We start from the raw sequence: 19,743 nt of genomic DNA on the forward strand, positions 1-19,743 counted from the left end.
AAATACAAATCAAAATTTACCAATCCTTTTATGAAGTAAGAAATCCAAATGACCTTAACTTCAAGATTAATAGGAAAAACAACAGGATCTTGTGTGCCAATGGCAACTTTGCATGGGGCATCCAGATTGTTTTTCCATTCTGATGCCCCTTAATGAATTTACAACAATATAGATTAACTCACTCGCTGGCAATGTTTAAGATCCCATTAAACAAGAGACCTTTCACTTAGCATAACTATTGCTTTCTAGTGGAAATGTAACATAAATTACATGTAACAACCATGTAAGAATTCTGTCAACTTTCTTAGAAGAAGATTTCTATAAGGTCAGCAATCTAAGAAAACATCTATGTAAAGACGTTATGGACAATTTCTCTAAGAAAGTGACAAGAATCTCAGACCTGATAATAGTTATCTCAAGACCTTACAGCATATGATAAATTTTGAAATCTAATCAGCAAATTTGACTTGTATTTATTTCCCAACTTCAGCATCCTCAGCAGACTCGAGAGTGGAATTGAGGATTGATATAGCCCCAGCTTGATGTAATACCTCAGCAGCCTCATCTGCAGTATAAGAATGAGCACTAGACACTACATCCATTGAAGCCCACATACAATCACAGATAACAAGTGCCTCAGCAAGGTTCAGTAACATCTGACACTAATGGAAAGGTGTCAATTTGAAGCTAATCAAACATCAGGCCTAGCAACATATATATAGTATCATCAGGCAATTGATCTTAATCTCCGATTAGTTTCATCAGGCAAAAAAAGATAAGGAAGCAAGGGCCACACAATAAAATAAGAAGTCTTCATACATCTAAAGTTAAACACTACACAAAACTGACTCAAGTTGTACAGCTTGCATTTGCCTTAAATACACATGTAACAACCAACAAGTACCAGAGAATTTCTTGTTTAAGCTGAAAATTCTTTAGCCTGGGGCCTGGGTTGATTTCTCAAGTACTAGCGCCAAGGTTGGCCGGGCTTCTACTAGCAAACCATGCAATTAAAGTGACTTTTTTTCTCAGAAGACGTGAAATGTTAATTACTATGCATCATAACAAATACAGGGTAGTAACAGACACTATGTAACTAATCCTAGTAGTATCTGAGGTTTCTCTGACAAAAGTAAATCCAAATTTGTCTAATCCAAACAGCTTCACTGATAAAACCAAGTCCACAAAATTATAGAAGACTTCTAGTCCAGCTACTTCTTTTTGTATATTAACTTTGTGCTTAACAGTTTGGCGGTATAATTAAAAGGCATTTAGGGCGAATTTTTCCAAGGAAACGTCGAGCATACAATTAGTCTATAGCACAGAAGCATGCATTGTTGTGGAAATGCCCAGAGATTGCTCAATCACAAAATTCTGGGGTGCCAATAGGTAGAAGAACTACCAAGAGGTTCAACCAGTAAGCAGACTCCTCTGTTATTTTAAGTTGATTTGAAGTTTTGATGATTTAACAAACTTCCGGATCTAACAAGAGGACCTGGTTGAGGAAAGACTACGCACACGAAAAGACAAAAGACAGCTGTCTAAAAACTGTCACAACTGTCATGGTTGGTGCACAACTTTTCAGAATAGCAGGCTCTCAGCCAATGGCCTTGTCCGAAGGGTTTGTGTCCATTTGAATATAGTCTCTTCTCCAAAGACACAACTTAAGATTTGGCAAACAAAGTTTTGAATTCTGAAAATTCATAAGCTTACAAAGAAAAAACCATCTTCAAGGAAGAACACTGCTCATAGTCAACAAGCGACCTGATGGAGTGCTAAAGCGTCTTTGTTGTATTTTGAGCTTTGTGTCTTATGTTCTTATATTGTAAATCTACTCATAAGTTATAAAGGATAGTAAATCGGTTGCTTGTCTAAGTTTTTAGTTTGAGTCGTATTAACTAGAGTTAGTTAGTCGAATCATCTTTCTTTTAGTCAAACCCCTTTACATCATTGTTTTGATGTTCTCTTGGGTAGAGTTGCCTAGGAGTGTCAACTAGAGTTAGTTGATGTCGGGGTGCAACAGAGTTGTTGCTTGTTTAGCTCTTATCTTCAAGATCTAAGTTGGTGGCAAGAGTTTGTAATCTGAAACTTTGCTCCGTTTGAGTGAAATGGAGTTTGGGTTGAAATCTTGTGCGTACAGGTCGTGGTTTTCACCTCCCTTGAGCAAGGGGGTTTCACGTAAAATCCTTGTGCCTGATCTAATTTGAGCTATTTATTTTCCGCACTATTATTCTGTTTGTGGACCTGGTCCAGTGATCACTGGTGGACGCATACATTCTAACATCCTCTCATAAACATTTCTTTACAATGTGAAGTAGGGTAACATTCTCTGACAACTAAATGATTTTTTTCAATTAAAGTTCTATGTCTAGATTCACGAAAATAGCACCAGATTGATGGTGTGATATAAAAAGGAAGTTGTCTAGATGTATTCTTCACTCAGTGTTACAATCCCTCTATTTCAATTTGTTTGTCCTAGTTTGATTGAACACGGAGTTTATGAAAGTAAAGAAGACTTTTGAATCTTGTGGTCTTGCACTAAAGTAAAGATATTAATACTATACCAAAATGTTTTTTAATAATGTGGTCTTAACTCTTAAGCATGTCATGTGAAATGTTGAAATTAAAGAGTTGTCAAATAAGAAAGAGACATTCTTTTTTGGAAATATTACGTGAAAAGACTATTCGGTAAACTTAATTACCAAAAAATGGTCAGTTTCTTCTTCGACCTTCGTCTTCTTCTTTTGCTTTCATCGTCGTCGTCCTCCTCCTCCTTCTTCTGCTGTTGTTATTGCTACTTCATCCTTCTTCGTCGTCTTCTTCTTCTTTAAAATTCAACATACCAAAAACATGAATCGTTTCGAGCAAATTATATATCAAAAGACTCAAAACATCGAGAGGATTTTATATCTAAAATTTGGGACTCTTTTAGAGATGATTTTGAGTTGATCGAGATTGAATAGTCAGAGTATACTTCATGTATAGTTAAGCTATATTCAGCTTTTTGAGTGTATCATAATGTATAGTCAGTGTATAACTCATGTATAATCAGTGTATACTATACTTCATGTATAGTTAAGCTATATTCAGTTTTTTGAATGTATCATAATATATAGTCAGTGTATAACTCATGTCTAAGTAAGCTATATTATATAATCAATGTATACTTTCTATGACTTTTGGTAAGCTATAGTGTATAGCCAGTGTATATTTTCTATGACTTTTGGCTATTTTTTATGTAAACAAAAACATGGCTATATTTGTTGTAAGCTAATCACTTTATTGTATATATTTGAAACTATCACTTCTTTTTTAAAGAGACAAAAGACGAAAGGAAAGTAAGACAAACAATTGAAACAGAGTGAGTATAAAGTTATACCGAAAAGAGAGAAAAATGGAGTGATAAGCCGATAAAACTCATGTACTTCTCTTTAAATAATTACCAAGATGAAACAATTAATCAACACTTCTCAATGCAGCTTCTTGGTATATATTAAAGTTCTTCTTGAGAAGATGGACAATCACATAGAAAAGACTAGGATTTTCTGCACACAAAAAGGTCAATAAATAGTAATGAAGCATGGCTCATGAATGAACTCATGCATGCACAATATATTGTATTTGGCTTCAAGGAATGCAAAAGAAGGTGAGCAGTAGAAGAAAGGATATTGATATCGTGTTTCAGAAATTAATGATTGATGTAAAACACCGCAGAAAGGAAGTTCAAATTCTCATAAATGTGAAGAACTCTTTGTGATATTTGGTTTCCCTGATAGACTAACAATGTTCAGGTAGAGAGATGTGTCCAAATAACACCAAAACAACACTTCCCAGAAAAATGCATCCACGGGACGAAAATTGACCTGCAGGCCTCGGACGGAGGGAGGAGGCTGGGTTGGCAGAATCAAGGGGGAATCCTCAAGGGTTTAATTTGCAAGATTGTCGGAAGGCTGATTTTGACGAGGTCTCCTTTTCTCAATCTTGATAGAACATCGAAACTACAGTAACAAGGATTCCTGTGATTTCATATTACTATACAAGGACAGAGAAAGGGAGTGGGCGTGGGTGAGCGAGGGGATTTGTAGCCGGGGAAGTAGGTGTCTAGGCTGTTGGGATTTACCGCAGGCAAACAAAAAGAAGATTATTGTGCCAAAAGTAAGGGTAAAGTAAAGGGAGTATCATGGAGAAGGAAACAGTAAAAGGGAGCTTGCCATTCATAGAGGAAGAAGAAGAAGTGGAGTGGGTACAAACAAAATCTCGACTTTGGGGAGTTCATAAAGGTCTCTAATGAGGGAAATGAGAAGAGGGTGCTGGACAATTTTTGGGGATGTTGAGAAGAATAACAGGGAGATAAACAAGGGATATGGGAGTGGAGAGGAAATTGGGGTCTGCGAACTTAATGGCCAAGGGGGGAGGGGGGGATAAGGAGGAGGTGAAGAAAGAAAGCAAAGAGCATTGTTTATGGAAATTAATAATTTTGTAGTATGCAAGAAAGACAAATGACCCATATAGGCCATGTAAAAGTGAGAGAATGGGTGCATGGCCGATCTGCCTTCAAGATATGAAGATAAAGGTCACTGATACGATAGTAAGATCCTTGTAGGGGGACTGACTGAGCAATAGAACCATCCCAACTAAGGAAAATGTCATGAAAGTATGTTACTATAGGATGACATAAAGCTGGAAATGAAAGAATGCATGAAGGGTCTCAATTCTCCATCAAAGCAAAATCTATAAAGTTAGGAAGCACCACATAATGGATTTTCGGGGGTGGGGGATTGCATGGGATGGTGACTGAGGAATTTGAGGATGAAATATTTTAGTAACGGCAAATACCGTGGACGACTGGGGTTATTTTAATGCTATAAGATAAAACAAAGAAGAGGGTTGGGTGCATGGAGTGCAATCCTTCTCGGTAGAAATGGAGGATCTTCAGTGCTTATAGATACAAATTACCAGTTAATTATTAATCTTCCTTTAACAGGTGCACAGTAGGCATGGACCAACAATGCGTCAAAGTTAAGTTTCATTAGATTCTTGTTATTCACTTCGTGGGAGGAGATGATGTGACATGATTCAAATCACACTTCTCAGATTAGACTCAGACCATTTAGGCAACAATGATGATAATAACTACCCGATGTGGAATACTACCGACAATGGTTTCTTTACTAACAAGACTGCCTGGGAACTTTTTAGAACCCACAAACCTAAGCATGAGTTCATGAACAAGATTTGACACTCTAAAGTCCCTTTCAAAGTTTCCTTTTGACTTGGAGAATTATTAAAAAAAAATCTGCCCTTTCAAGACACTTTACATAGATTTGGAATAAACAGAAATTTAACTTGTTTTTGTTGCAGGGTCTCACAACCAGAAACGGTACAACATGTATTTGTTGCTAGTGAAGCAGCCTTTTTTCTATAGAATGCTATTGGAAATCCTCTTGGGATCACTCACAACCAGGGGGGAGACCCACCCTTGGTCAAGGGGTGTCAACGACACCCCTTGGTCGGAAAATTACATTGTATATAGAGGTCAAATTTTGGTTTAATATATATATATATATATATATATATATATTAATCCTCTTGGGATCACTCACAACCGGGGGGACCCACCCTTGGTCAAGGGGTGTGACACCCCTTCGTCGGAAAATTACATTGTATATAGAGGTCAAATTTTGGTTTTATATATATATAGAGAGAGAGAGAGAGATATATATATAAGTATTGACACCTTTTAAAACAAGTTGAAGGTTTAGTCTACTAGTTTAGGGGTTGCAAAAATTCCATGAGGTTGTAGGTTCAAGCCCTACTCGCCTTGTTATAAATTTTTTTACTACAATCATTGACACCCCTTAATAAAAATTCTGGATCCGCCACTGCTCACAACAATGAGCCTGTTATAAGTGTCTTCAGGAAGTGGTGGGAAATAAAACCCAAGAACAAAGTCCACCAATGGATCTTACACATCACATCCATTTTCATATGGTACGAATTGTGGAAGCAAAGATGTGCATGTCGATATGGAACACAATGAAAATTGCATAATACTACAATGGTGTTCCAAGGGATATGGTGTATTAGGAACATTGTTTCTAAACTTGTCCCCCCCCCCCCTAATATTGTTACATTGTGGACTGATTTTAGTGATATTGCAGAAAGGATCAGAACCAATACAAAATTTGACTCGAGTCAAATGGAGTCGCGAAATGGCCGCTTGCTTAATATTATTTATATAATAATAATAATAAGAAGAAATCTATAAACAAAAATAAAAAATGAAAATCTTTTTAAAGTCAACACAGATGGAAGTTTTATATTGGATATAGGAAGCGCTGGAATTGGAGGAATAGCAACGGATTACGGAGAGATGGTGATGGCCTTTTCAATTCTTGAGGCATGTACCAGCAACAACATGGCAGAAGCATTGGCAGCTGAATTTGGCGGGGAATGGTGTAGCCAACAAGGCTTAACTAATTTCACTCTGGAGCTAGACTCCATGATCATTGAAAATATGGTGAACAACAAGAGCAGAAACAACTTCAAACTTAGGCAAATCATCGACAATATCATTGAGATAGTGGATCAATCGAATGCCCAAGTGACTCACTGTTTTAGAGAAAGCAATCAAGTTGTGGACTTTTTAGGGAAAAGGGCTGCTAGGCTAAACCAAACGATGATTCTAACATCTTTTAGGCAACTTCCTGAAATGGCTAAAGGTGCATACTTTTTGGACAAGTGTCAAATGCCTTGTATTAGAACAAAATTTGATAAGGCTAATTTTTTGTAAATTGATTCGTATGTATATGATTCTGCCAGAAGATTTATATCCTCCTATGTGAGATTATGATCTTCTTCTTGAGATGACTAGCACACCATGGTGTTGTAATGGAGGTAAGGCTTTAGCCCCCCCTCCTCTTTTTGTATCTCATAAATACAACACAACCCAGCTATACTAGGTAATTTTAATTTTTTTTAAAAAAAAAGTCAGGCCATTTCCAGATGTTGCTGGATTGTCGTAAACGTGAAGACCATGAACACCTTTTGTTATTCTAAGAGAAAGAGAAGGGATATAGAAGAAATGAGAAGCTTGGTTATTCCCCTCAAGCTTGGTTGGGGTTTATAGTAATTACAGTATGTAAATCTTTGTTAAGTGTATAACTACACGATCAGAATCCTAATCAAATCAATCCTAATTACTGAAAATCATATAATATTTCAACACTCCTCCTCAAGCTGAAGTGTACATATCATAAGCTCCAAGCTTGTTAGAAATGTATTCAACGTCCTCAGAGGGATTTAGTGAAAACATCTTCTAATTGATCATTCAAGTTAACAAAGATGGTGGCTAAGCATCCAAACTCGATCTTTTGTCTAATGGAATGGCATGTCACCTCTATATGTTATGTCCTCTCATGAAAAATAGCATTTGTTAGAAATGTGAAGAGTAGCTTGATTGTCACATATTAGTTTCATTTGTTTGACATCTAAACATCTTAATTCAACTTGCCAACCAATCTGCGATATTTGCTACAATCTTCCAACAGCTCCCCCTGTCCAGGAACAAGTTATGACATTTTGATCCATATCATCAACAAGTTTACAATCTGTCATGACCGTCTTCTCTAATGTATCCAAATCATACTTTCTTGGAACAATTGCAATGCCGGTGGTGGATTGTGCAACTTCAATCCCCAAGAAGTACTTTTAAGTTTCCCAAATCCTTCGTCTGAACAATGTCAGTCATCAGACATATGTTGCTTTAGTTCTGAATTCAGTCCTGATCATTACATGTTATGACGATATCATCAACATAGACTACTAGATTATCATACATTTATCTATAAAATCATGACGATAAAAAACAGAAAGATCTGCTGCACTATGAGTCATTCCAAATCGTAAAATCACCAAACTGAATCTACCAAACCATGCTCTTGTAGATTGTGTTAATCCATAAGGTGATTGCTTCAGATGACATGCCATGTATGACTCTTCCTGATTAACAAATTCTGATGGTTGCTCCATATATACCTCCTCGAATTGCTCTCCATGCAAAAAGAAATTTCTGATATCCAATTGATGAAGTGTCCAATGATGTATTGCTGCTAAGGAGATGAATAGTTAAAAAGACGCAATTTTGGTAACCGGAGAGAATGTTTCACCATAATCAAGGTCATAAATCTGTGTATATCTTTTGGTAACAAGCTGAGCCTTCAGTCAATCTTAACATAAAGAGCTACTTGACTGTATAGACCCAACGACATCCAACCATGGCTTTACCCTCGTGTAACTAAACCAATGCACAAGTGTTATTAGCCTCCATAGCATTTATTTCTTGTATCATGGCCTCTATCCACCCTGGATGAACGCTTCGCTAACAGTCTTTAGGTATAGGAACAGAAGGCAAAGTGGATTCAAAGTGGGTTAAGAGGGAAGAATAAGTTTTAAAGTTTTTTGGAGCACGCGATGAGAACCTGAAGACTATGCTTTCCACCATATTCAGATCTCCTGCTCACAAATGGAAGAAGTAGCATAACTGTTACAACTAAAAGGTGGTAGAGTGGTATGGGATTTAAGGTTCGGGAGAAATATACCAGACAGAAGATGAGCTAGTTCCAAATTTTGATGACCCTACTATACATAAACATTGTAGCGGAACAGGAAGTTCTGGTTCTGGCCCAAAAGGAGGAAAGGAGCTTGTTTTGCAGAGAGAAAAATTGAGTTTTCATGCTTATCAATTGGGTCTCTATAGCACCATAGAAGATATCCTCCTCTATTTGGCTGGTAGCGAGAGAGGTAATTCTCATCAAACAATTTGAGGAAGAAGGAGATAACTTATATCAACTGGTGCTTCATGTGCGAGAGATTGGGACAGAATATAGACCACATACTGTGAAATTGTTAAACTGTAAGTCAAGTATGGTTGAAGGTGCTTGATGTAGTTAGCATAGAGTGGGTGATGCCAGCCACAGTGAAGTACATGTTGAATAGCTAGATTTATAAAAGATGAACTAGAGCATGAGGTACAGCTCCTTTAGCGCCAATGTGGTTCATTTGAAGGGAGACAAATAGGAGAGCTTTTTCAGGTATGCCGAGCACTTCTGTATAGATGAGAGCAAGCATATTGTTCTTATTTAATTTTAGGAGCACGTACAAAGTTCAGATAACATAGATTATTTCGTGCTTTTGTAGAGTATCATATTTTTGGGTAAAATTCTCTACTTTTTGTCTGTCTTTTGTATACGAAAGGAAAAAAAAAAGATTCTTCTCAAGTCCAGATAAAATCTTTACCTAATCTGAATAAAAGACAAAAAAATAGATTGTATCTGGTGACATAAAAGGATCACTCAAATACTTCCTCCATGGACTAAGACCTGGTGACCAATGAGTTGTAACCATAACTGGTCATCAACTTCACTTAATAAAGATGGAGAACCAAGTTTATGTTCAAAGATAAAGAATGTATTTGCCACAATATCTGTCGGCTATTGCCTGGGTTTGCAGATGACTGCCCTGGGAAAAGAGGCAAATGTTTTCATCAAAGTAGCTAAAAATATCCACTTTGGGGCACCAAGCTAACAGATAACTGGTGGTATAAATAACAGTGGTAACAATTTTATAATGATATAAAGCTCACATTTCTATTTATTGGATTTGCAAAGAGAGAAGAAAATAGACAGATCAATGACTTGCGTGTATTATTATGGTAAATAGGAAGTTTGGATAAACGTCCAACAAAGTCCTGACTTATTCTTAAACTTTTCAAAATAGTGGCTTGAGGATTCTTACATATGCTAGCTTATTCCCATATCCAACAAAATACTGGCTTGAGCATCCATGAGTACAGCATTACGCAAGTTGTAGATAAATTTGAGTCCTGACCTGATTTTGAAATAGCAAAAAGAGCCTTCAAGGATTCCTTCCTCGTGCGATCATCTCTGGCAGACTCTACCATGTTCAAAAGCTGTTGAGCTCCACCAATCTCAACTATTTTCATCCTTTTCTCGTCTAGGAAGCAAAAAAGCACAGGGATAAAAGATTCCCTAATAAGAATCTAATAAAATTTCATGATCTGTTCAAATAGCTGTTGAATATATTTCGACTACAGACTTTGCACTTCGAGCAAAAACTGTAAACTATATAGTCGCTTGTTGGTTACAAGATATCATATGTTTTAGCTACTTAAAGACTAGAAAAATGCTATTTAAGAAATAAATCTGCCTCGTCATAGTACTAGGAAAAGGAACAACAATAAAATAGAAGTTGACTAGGATACTAAAATCTAAGGTACTATAGTAGTCTCATCGTATATTGGGACAATGAAACAAATTTCCTAATTCATACAATTGACCAGTAGAGAGTTCCATTAGCTTTAAGTTTCAAAGGAAGGTTATACAGTCAATGAATCATGAAGGATGGGGAAAACATCTAGATGCAAGAGACTACTCCGCTCCACAAAGTTGTCCAGGGTGTAGATTATTAATATCAAAGAGGATGCAGAGGAGTTTCACGATATCAGTTAAATTCAAATGAGCTCCTAACAACAAAAAAGGATGATCAACCTAGGTTCACTGAATTCATAACTCACAGAATTATTATTTTGGCTTTCAGATACCAACTATAGTTTTTCTTTGCTGCTATATCTTTCCACCATCCTTAAAATATTAAGTGATAGCTCCTTACTGCTCTTAAATCAAAGACATATCTACACCTATTACTACTAACATCAAATTCCTGATATTGTATACCTAATTGCCAACATATACTAGAACCCATTAAAGAATTACATACACATAACTTCTCAATTTCTAAGTACCGTGACCCAAGCTTACCATCTATAGCAAAACGAGCTAATCTGGACGCACCCATTCTCTTAAATAAGGGATTATTGACTTGTAGAAGTGAGATAGACTGCTGTGTCAGATTGTCTCCTATTTAAATCATACATTAATATGCCAAAGACAAATGAGACAAGGCAGGAAATTGAATATGGTGTAATTGATTCATGTAACCATAGAAATGAGAATGGAAAATTTGATACGCAATAACTGTAGCAGTCCCAGCAAAAATTAATTTTAAGAGCCATCCTACTTTTCTTTGAGCTTCCTGTTCTATTGACTGTTCATCTAGAAAATCACACAAAATAAATCTCAAAACAGTCCAATGGTATGAACCCGCATGAGGGAATAGCAAGTTTCCTCAAAAGATACAAATTGAAACCAAAATAGAAGAAAAAATAAAATAATAACAGCTAGAGAAACATTGAAGAAGTATACAAGATTCCCAATTTCTACAACTGCGGCATAGTCCTACAACCCATCAGAGATATGATATATTTGTTACCTCTCCCAAAGCTGGAAGTAGAAAAACGTCGGGGTTGTAAATTGATAGGCGTTCTCCTCCATTAACATCATTACAGAAGTATATCATGGTAGATGAAAAATGCGAAGTGATGATAGTCATAAGTTGAGGAATATGAAAAGTCAGGTGGGTTTTAGATTTAAAGGAACGTACTGGGCTGAGTCGCGCTGCTTTTGTACTCATTTTATTTTTCATTCGAATCGAAAAATTGATTTAAAAATAACAAACTAAATTAAAGTAGAAAAACTGAATTAGTTTGATTTGGTATAGGTGCAGTGCACACTTGTCTATTTTCTAAAATCGAAAGATCGAACGAAGTTGATAAATTCGAAGAATCGAATGTCCACTCCTAGAATTGAATGCTGAAATTGTTGTAGCAAATATCATACTTGCTGCAACAATTTCAACAAGTGAGATAAAGGAGAGATTAGTTATGACGGCAAAGGAGATATTGATGGTAACAAAGAAGGTGATGGTTGTTGTAGTTGCAGCGGTGGATAAGAAGGATATGGTTATGGTGATGGTGAAGAAGGAAGAAGAGGAGGAAGTGGTGATGATGGAAGGTGGTGACAGGAGCAAAAGGGGAGGGGATGGCATTGGCAATGGCCAGTGGCAGAAGGGTGTTTTGGGGAGGAGGGAGGGGCGTGGGATAGAGAAAATAGGATTTTTTTTTTTTTTTTTTTGTATAAATAATAAAATTTGAGGATTTTAAAATTAGTGTTATTAGTATTAATCTGAATATTGTTACATCTACTCAATAATTAACATTTGTTACTTTTTCTTAATTTTGAAACTATCTTTTCATTCTTAATTAAAAAAAATTGAATTATTATATAACGAGTCGAAATTCAGAATAGACACTTACGAATTACGACTAATTACGAAGTTTCTAAATTAAAATGAACTGATCTTTTTTGATATTATATATTATATTTTTTTAAAAATATATAAACATGAAAGATATCTCATTGAATTCACCAACTAAACTTTTAAAATAGTTTTGACATATTATATATAAAAAAAAAGTAATAAGAAAACGACTTGAAAGAAATTAATGCATTTTATATAAAGAAGCCTTCTTTCTTTTCATTTCATTTTCAATTTGTAGTGCTCTTTATATTGAAAGAATAATTCATCAAATTAGTTCAATCATTTGACATAGGGAAATGCACGTATAGCTAATTTTGGGATCCTTAGCTAAGCTACGGTTTCGGATTATAAATTTTTAAAACAATTCAGTCACTTAGAAAATAATTTTCAACAAATACAATTAAAGTTACAAAAATTTACAATGATAGTTATAAATGAATTAGCAGATCTTAGGGCTATCGTTTGTGCAAACAATTTCCAACCTACAAAACTTTACTTTAACAAGTCAAATCTTAATAATTATATATTGAGGCTAACTAAAACATATATTTTAAACTATAAAACTCGGATCATATTGCAACGTATAATTATATAAATAGGTGATTAAATTAAAAAGAAGAAAACTACTCCCTCTCCTTCATTTTATGTCTCTTTTATTTTTGTTCGATTTTGAAGTAGAAATTTGAAAATTAAAATTTTGAATATTTGATTGGTTGTATTGTTTTTGTTGTTATTGAATGGTAATATTCACAATTGTAAAAAAAAAAAAAAAACTCTTTAGAATGAGGATTAAATGACTTTTCGAATGAAATTAGGAAAGAAAAATTTTATAAGTGATATATCAAATATGTTGTCTCCTCCCCACCTCCGAATCTCCATCTCTATCTCATAATGTTTAGCTAGATTACACACAAATACTTTGGAAGAAACTTACTTATTTTTTAATAAAACATTTTCATTTGTAGCAAACACACTCTAATCTTATTAAGCTTTGACGACAGACTTTGAATACGATTTTGAGTGTTTATCTTCAAATTTTATTTCAGTTTGACCATGAAATTTAATTAGATTTTGAAAAACTAATCTTCAAATATTTTCAAGTTTTCTTCCATTCACAAATCTTTAATTTTTTTATAAATATAATGCATGTCCAAATACAACTTTATACCCGTTATGCCATAGATATTGCTTTTTGGCAAAATTTATTTAGCCACAAAAATTATCTAGTTTTGAAAGAAAGAAAGGAAATGGCAAAAAAAAAAAAAACCTAAAATTTCAATCTACAAACAAATTGTTTTTTTTGGGCTAAAATATTAATTTTTAAGTTAAAATTTTAAAACTTATCCTAAACATTTTTTTATTTTATTTTTTAAAAAAGAAAAACAAAATAATTCTCTATTATGGACTCCAACTAATTATGATTTTGCCCTTTCCCCTCATTAAATGCATTCCTAAAAATGCATGCTCTCTAGTCACTAGTCACTACTATTGGATATGCATTTTATTTGGAATATAAAGGTTTGTGAATGGAAAGAAACTTAAAAATATTTGTAGATAAATTTTTTCAAAATATAATCAATTTTTTGGTCTAATTCAAATAAATATTTAAAGATAAATATTCAAAATCTGTTATCAAACACTAGCTTAAGTTTGATAAGATTATTATATTAAAAAAATCATTTTTACTTGTCTACTATTATTTCAAAAGCACATTTTCACTTTTACTTGACACATTTAATACATCAAGAAAAAATAATTACTATTTCTTCATATTTTATCCCTAACATTAATTACTTATTTTCAAATCATTTTTCAAGATTTAATATTAAATATCAATGAATATGAATAGTGTGGTAAAATGGTCATGTCAATCACAATATTCCTTAATGGATATGTCAACTCCAAATGTGATAAGTAAAAATGAACGGAGAAAATAGTTAGTTACTACAATTGTTACATTATTATTTTTTGTGTAAGAACAATTTCTTACTTATGGCCCAAGTTTACTTGTGATCCAAGTAATACCATAAATAATATTTAATGAAGAATATATTTCATCTGTACATTGGTTACTTGATAGACGTACTAGACTAAGTCTTAACCTCTATAAATTGGTCCTCCCTTCACCCATTAGGGTCACCACATATTCTCTACATTATATTCATCGCTAACAACTGTGGTAACGTAATGCTAGGGTAAGGAAGTAGAAATCAATTTACGACTAACGCTTCCGCTTCTCTCTGTGATGATGTCTTCTGCATCAGGTATGTGCCCCTAACGATCTCTATGTAAGATTATCGTGTTCAAGATCCCGATGTGTATTAAAGTATTTAATTCTTACATGTGGTATCAGAGCCTGGATTGTTTGAACGGATAATCTTCGTATATCTTCTGCAACTAATTAAAATAAGTAGAAAAAATTTGTTACGGGTATAACCTACTGTTTCTTCTCAAACAAATTATGTATTCATCGTAAGTGTAACGCTTGATTAAATTTTATGTGTCATAAATTATGTAATCGCATCAGAAATTATGTAGCGTTGTATGTAAGAATTATGTGAACTACACGTATGAACATAAAACATTGTATATTTTGTGTCGGTATGGAAAAGAAGAGGAGCTTAATGAGAAAAATCATAGAGATATGATAGACCAACTTTTTTAATTGAGTTTTTATAAATGAAAATAAATACATTAAGAAAATTGAAAATTGGTGGTTGATTGGATCCTCACGGTAGTGGACCAGTTTTCTTGTTACTTTGACCAAAAGGAATAAAAATATGTTCACTGCTATTGGCTAGCATTCAAATTTAGAGAATAGAAAAAGGGCATAAGTTTGGCTACAAGAAATTATGTTCAAACTTATTGTTGAATCCTTTTGTAGTAGCGTAATTTTGTGCTTGACTATTTAAGGTGTTTGGACTCTTAAGTTAATCAAGAGTTGTTAGCAAAGTTTAATATGCACAAATTCTAAAAAGCTTAAATTGTTTTTCCATAATACAATAATTATTTTTCCTTTTTAGATTGTGCAATAAATTAAAGTGATCGTGATACTAAGCAATAAATAATATGTGTGTACTTGGTGCAAAATAATTTGTTAGTCACCAAAGTAACTAGAGAAATTAACGTCTACACAATATGATCACTTGATGCATGTATTATGCTTCTATAGTTTGTTAGTCACCAAAGTGGCCAAATTAAAATGTATAAAATTATTCACATGCACAATTTTTTATGATATTATGTATGCATTTGTATTTATATAGTTTGTTAGTCATCAAAGTGGCCAAACTAGTATGGTTAAGAAAAATATGCATTCATAAAATTGTCATTTATCTATGAAAGTTAATGAAATTCCTATATTGAAAATAAATAGATAAATTGACTTTCACTATACTTAGAACTTAAGAATTTACCCAAAGGTGAATCAATCATTCTATGAATAGTGAACATTATGAGGTAAACTAATATTTTCAATCAAACATATATTGTATATCCAAAGATGTCGTATATATTTGGTTAAAAATATTTAATTACCTATTAAAGATAAAAATGACATTTAAATTATGATAGTGTGTCGTAGTATCTACTCAAAGATGAATTACAATATACTTTTGTCATTTTACTGAATTCACATTATATTCTGATTTGTAAGCATGTATATCTATTTTGCAGTTGTTCCTCTTCATTCACACGCTTCATCCGTTACTGTGTTCAATGGATTGAACTTCTCTGAATGGCATGAACAAGTCCAGTTCCACTTAGGTGTGTTGGATCTTGACTTGGCTCTGCTGAATGACAAACCTACTGCCATTACTGATAAGAACAGTGAGGATGAGAAGTCTTTTCATAAATCATGAGGGCGCTCTAACAAATTGAGCCTTATGTTCATGTGAATGATTGTTGCTAACAACATTAAGAGTACTATTCCACAAACAGAAAGTGTCATGGAATACATGAAGTTTATGGAAGAACTTTTCGTTCTACTGATAAGTCTCTCGCTAGTACACTAATGGCTAAAATCACGACCATGAAGTTTGATGGATCACGTCGTATGCAAAATCATATCATCGAGATGATTAACATTACAGCAAGACTTCGGACCTTGGGGATGAAAGTAAACAACGCCTTCTTGGTTCAATTTATTCTAAACTCATTGCATCTTGAGTATGGACCATTTCAAATGAGTATGGACCATTTCAAATTAACTATAACACTATTAAGGATAAGTGGAGTATTAGTGAATTGCTCAATATGCTTACGCAAGAAGAGTCAAGACTTAAGAAATAGAGAGGTCATTTCATTAACCTCATGGGTCAAGGAGCTGGTAAAGGACTCAAAGTGAAGGCCAACAAATTTAAGAAGAAGAAAATACATGCTAAAGTTCCACAAGATGCTCATAAGGAACTCAATGCTGATGTGTGTCGTTTCTGTAGAAAGGAAGGACACTATCACTAAATGAAAGTTCTGCTTATTTGTGGCATGGGCGTATGGGTCATGTATCCAAAGAAGGATTAAAAAGATTAGTTAAAAACGAGATTCGATCGAATTTGAATTTTGTTGATCTTAATATATGTTTGGATTGCATTAAAGGAAAGTAAACCAAACATATTAAGAAAGGTGCCACAAGGAGCACTCAGTTTCTTGAAATTATACACACTGATATATGCAGACCCTTTGATGTTCCATCTTTTGGTGGATAAAAATATTTTATCATCTTTATTTATAATTTTTCACCTCATGGATTTATCTATTTGTTGAAATGAAAATCTCAAGCAACAGACGCTCTGAAAGTATACATTAATGAGGTTGAAAGACAATTAGATAGGAAAGTGAAATTCATTAGGTCAGATAGAGGTGGTGAATATTATGAAAAGTATGACGAATCAGGACAATGTCCAAGTTCATTTGCAAAATCCCTCGAAGAACATGACATTTCTTCACAGTATAATATGCCAGAAACACCTCAACAAAATGGTGTTGCGGAAAGGCATAATCGAACACTTATGGATATGGTTAAGCGTATGATGAGTAATTCCTCATTACTCAACTCATTGTGGATGTATGCTTTTAAAATCGTTGTATATTTATTGAACAAGATTTCTAGTGAGGCAGTTTCAAACATCCCTTTTGAACTATGGACCGGAAGGAAGCCTAATTTAAGACGCCTACATGTTTGGGATTGTCGAGTGGAAGCTAGAGTTTATAATACACATGAAAATAAATTAGATTCTCGAACAGTAAGTGGTTACCTTATTGGTTATCCATAGAAATATAAAGGGTATATGTTTTATCATCCAAATCATAGTTCAAGAATTTTTTATATCGGTAATGCAAGATTCATTGAGAATGGTGAAGTTAGTGGGAGTGTTGAACGACAAAGTGTGAAAATTAATGAGGTAAGAGTACATATTCCATTGCCCATGAATGTACCTACTTTTGCACCAATAAAAAAACATTGTTCCTCTTGTTGAAGAACACTTTAATAATGTTGACCAATATTTGGATGAAACACTTCAAGAAGGAACTAACTCACAAGTATCTGATGCAAATAAACCACAAACAGTGTCATTAAGAAAATCTCAAAGAGAAAGAAAATTGGTCATTTCAGATGATTATATGATTTATTTGCAAGTGTCAAATATTGACATTGGGCTTAATAAAGATCTGATTTCATTTTCACAGGCTATAGAAAGTACTGAGTCTGATAAATGGATTGATTTCATGAATGAAGATTTAAAATTCATGGAATACAACAAAGTCTGGAATCTCATTCAATTATCAGAAAGTTCTAAAAAAAATCGGGTGTAGATAGGTCTTCAAGACCAAACGCAATTCAACTGGTAATATTGAATGATATAAAGCCAGACTTGTTGCTAAGGGATACACTCAAAAAAGAGGCATTGATTATAAAGAGACATTTTCACCGGTCTCAAAGAAAGACTCATTAAGAATTGTTTTGACTTTGGTAGCTCATTATGATTTCAAGTTACACCATATGGATGTGAAAACTGTCTTTCTTAATGGGGATCTCGAGGAGGATGTTTATATGGACCAATTAGAGGATTTTGAAATTAAAGGAAAAGATCAAAGGATGTGTAAGCTAAAGAAGTCAATATATGGACTCAAATAAGCCTCACGACAATGGTATACCAAGTTTAATGATACCATAACATATTTTGGATTTAAGGAGATTACCGTTGATCAGTGTATATACCAAAATATCGGTGGGAGTAAGTTTATATCTTTAGTCTTGTATGTTGACGATATTTACTTATTGCTAATAATTTAGGCATATTGCGTGAGATGAAAGACTTTCTCCCTATGAACTTTGAAATGAAAGATATAAATAAGGCATCCTATGTGATAGGGATAGAAATATTCCATGATAGATCACAATGATTATTGGGACTGTCTAAAAAATGCTATATCGAAAGAGTTCTAGAGAGATTTAACATGAACAATTGTTCAGCAGAAATAGTTTCTATTCAAAAAAGAGGGACAAATTTAATCTCATGTAATGCCTAAAGAATGATGTAATACAAAATAAAATGAAATCAATTCCTTAGTCTTCTATTGTTGGAGGTTTGATGTATGTTCAAACTTGCACAAGACTGGATATTAGTTTTGCGGTCGAAATGTTAGGAAGATATCAAAGTAACCCTGAAATTGATCACTAGAAAGCTTCAAAGAAAGTCTTAAGGTGCCTGAAATGAACAAAGGATTACATGCTCATGTATAATAGATCCAATCACTTAGAAGTTATTGGATACTCAGATTCATATTTTGTTGGATGTGTTGACACTAGAAAGTCCACCTTTGATTACTTGTTCTTATTAACTGAAGGAGCAATATCGTGGAAGAGTGCTAAACAATCTGCCATTGCTACATTCACAATGGAAGCTGAATTTATGGCATGTTTTGAATCCATAATTCATGAATTATGGCTGCGGAACTTCATTTTAGGACTTGAAGTTGTTGACACTATTAACAAGGCCTGAAAATTTATTGTGATAATAATGTAGCAGTATTCTTCTCCAAGAATGATAAGTGCTCTAAAGGTGTCAAACATATGGAATTAAAGTACTTTACTGTCAAGGAAGAAGTTCAGAAACAAAGAGTGTTACTTGAGAATATTAGAATTGATCTTATGATTGCAGACCCGTTAACAAAGGGTTCACAACCAAAGACTTTTAAAGAACATGTTCAAAGAATGAGTCTTGGTTGTACTTATGATTGATATAGTTATGATGTTTTACGCTCTGAGCTCAATTGTGTGTTTCTGATATACATTAATGAATCTTTTATTTCTCATAATGGTGTACACATTATTGTTTTGAGATATTACAAGAGAAGTCTGTGTGAGACATTATTGTGAACCGTAATGTTATATGTTTTATAACTTATGAACCTAGTATGATAAGTTGCTAATGTAGTAGTATATGGAAGGAAGTATGTGGCTTAAAATTTATGTACAACTGCCATAACTCGCATTAGTAGTTTGTT

At 33.9% G+C, this 19,743-nt stretch overlaps 1 pseudogene; it reads right to left on the minus strand.

The window, feature by feature from the left end:
• Nucleotides 1–379: 379 nt before the first annotated feature.
• On the minus strand, nt 380–11,013 carry LOC125819321 (uncharacterized; annotated as a pseudogene).
• Between the last annotated feature and the right edge of the window lie 8,730 nt (nt 11,014–19,743).

The sequence above is a fragment of the Solanum verrucosum genome, unplaced genomic scaffold (assembly GCF_900185275.1).
Source record: "Solanum verrucosum unplaced genomic scaffold, falcon-dt-bn FXZP01000207.1, whole genome shotgun sequence".
NCBI lineage: Eukaryota > Viridiplantae > Streptophyta > Magnoliopsida > Solanales > Solanaceae > Solanum > Solanum verrucosum.